Genomic DNA, 2,602 nt, shown 5'->3' on the forward strand with positions numbered 1-2,602 from the left:
CTAAGAGCTTTTCTAATGTCAAGTATCATTTCCTTAGACCATGAGATTGTGCAACTCCCGGATACCGTAGGAATGCTTTGGGTGTACCAAACGTCACAATGTAACTGGGTGGCTATAAAGGTGCACTACAGGTATCTCCGAAAGTGTCTGTTGGGTTCGCATGAATCGAGACTGGGATTTGTCACTCCGTGTAAACGGAGAGGTATCTCTGGGCCCACTCGGTAGGACATCATCATAATGTGCACAATGTGACCAAGGAGTTGATCACGGGATGATGTATTACGGAACGAGTAAAGAGACTTGCCGGTAACGAGATTGAACAAGGTATCGGGATACCGACGATCGAATCTCGGGCAAGTACTATACCGGTAGACAAAGGGAATTGTATACGAGATTGATTGAATCCTTGACATCGTGGTTCATCCGATGAGATCATCATGGAACATGTGGGAGCCAACATGGGTATCTAGATCCCGCTGTTGGTTATTGGCCGGAGAACGTCTCGGTCATGTCTGCATGGTTCCCGAACCCATAGGGTCTACACACTTAAGGTTCGATGACGCTAGGGTTATAGGGAATAGATATACGTGGTTATCGAATGTTGTTCGAAGTCCCGGATGAGATCCCGGACGTCACGAGGAGTTCCGGAATGGTCCGGAGGTAAAGATTTATATATGGGAAGTCCTGTTTTGGTCACCGGAAAAGTTTCGGGTGCTATCGATAACGTACCGGGACCACCGGGAGGGTCCCGGGGGTCCACCAGGTGGGGCCACCGGCCCCAGAGGGCTGCGTGGGCCAAGTGTGGGAAGGGACCAGCCCCTAGGTGGGCTGGTGCGCCTCCCACAAGGGGCCCAGGGCGCAGGAAGGGGGGGAAGGGGAAACCCTAGGCTCAGATGGGCCTAAGGCCCACCTAGTGGTGCGCCCCCCTCTCTCCCCCCTTGGCCGCCCCCCTAGATGGATCTAGGGCTGGCCGCACCCCTTGGGGGGGAAACCCTAGATGGGGGTGCAGCCCCTCCCCCTCCCCTATATATAGTGGGGGTTTTGGGGCTGCCATGAACATGAGAATTCCTCTCTCTTGGCGCAGCCCTACCCCTCTCCCTCCTCCTCCTCTCCCGCGGTGCTTGGCGAAGCCCTGCAAGATTGCCACGCTCCTCCATCACCACCATGCCGTTGTACTGCTGCTGGACGGAGTCTTCCCCAACCTCTCCCTCTCTCCTTGCTGGATCAAGGCGTGGGAGACGTCACCAGGCTGCACGTGTGTTGAACGCGGAGGCGCCGTGGTTCGGCGCTTAGATCGGAATCAACCGCGATCTGAATCGCTACGAGTACGACTCCTTCATCCGCGTTCTTGCAACGCTTCCGCATCACGATCTACAAGGGTATGTAGATGCACTCACCTTCCCCTCGTTGCTAGATTACTCCATAGATTGATCTTGGTGATGCGTAGAAAATTTTGAATTTCTGCTACGTTCCCCAACAGTGGCATCATGAGCTAGGTCTATGCGTAGTTTCTATGCACGAGTAGAACACAAAGTAGTTGTGGGCGTCGATTTTGTCAATTTACTTGCCGTTACTAGTTTTATCTTGATTCGGCGGCATTGTGGGATGAAGCGGCCCGGACCGACCTTACACGTACTCTTACGTGAGACAGGTTCCACCGACTGACATGCACTAGTTGCATAAGGTGGCTAGCGGGTGTCTGTCTCTCCCACTTTAGTCGGATCAGATTCGATGAAAAGGGTCCTTATGAAGGGTAAATAGAAATTGGCATATCACGTTGTGGCTTTTGCGTAGGTAAGAAACGTTCTTGCTAGAATCCCATAGCAGCCACGTAAAACATGCAACAACAATTAGAGGACGTCTAACTTGTTTTTGCAGGGTATGCTATGTGATGTGATATGGCCAAAAGGATGTGATGAATGATATATGTGATGTATGAGATTGATCATGTTCTTGTAATAGGAATCACGACTTGCATGTCGATGAATATGACAACCGGCAGGAGCCATAGGAGTTGTCTTAATTTATTGTATGACCTGCGTGTCATTGAAAACGCCATGTAATTACTTTACTTTATTGCTAACTGTTAGTCATAGTAGTAGAAGTAATAGTTGGCGAGACAACTTCATGAAGACACAATGATGGAGATCATGATGATGGAGATCATGGTGTCATGCCGGTGACGAAGGTGAGCATGCCGCGCCTCGAAGATGGAGATCAAAGGCGCAGGATGATATTGGCCATATCACATCACTTTATGATTTGCATGTGATGTTTGTCATGTTTACATCTTATTTGCTTAGAACGACGGTAGCATAAATAAGATGATCCCTCACTAAAATTTCAAGAGACGTGTTCCCCCTAACTGTGCACCGTTGCGAAGGTTCGTTGTTTCGAAGCACCACGTGATGATCGGGTGTGATAGATTCTAGCGTTCGAATACAACGGGTGTTGATGAGCCTAGCATGTACAGACATGGCCTCGGAACACATGCGAAACACTTAGGTTGACTTGACGAGCCTAGCATGTACAGACATGGCCTCGGAACACAAGAGACCGAAAGGTCGAACATGAGTCGTATAGTAGATACGATCAACATGGA

This window comes from Triticum aestivum, chromosome 7D (genome assembly GCF_018294505.1).
Source record: "Triticum aestivum cultivar Chinese Spring chromosome 7D, IWGSC CS RefSeq v2.1, whole genome shotgun sequence".
NCBI lineage: Eukaryota > Viridiplantae > Streptophyta > Magnoliopsida > Poales > Poaceae > Triticum > Triticum aestivum.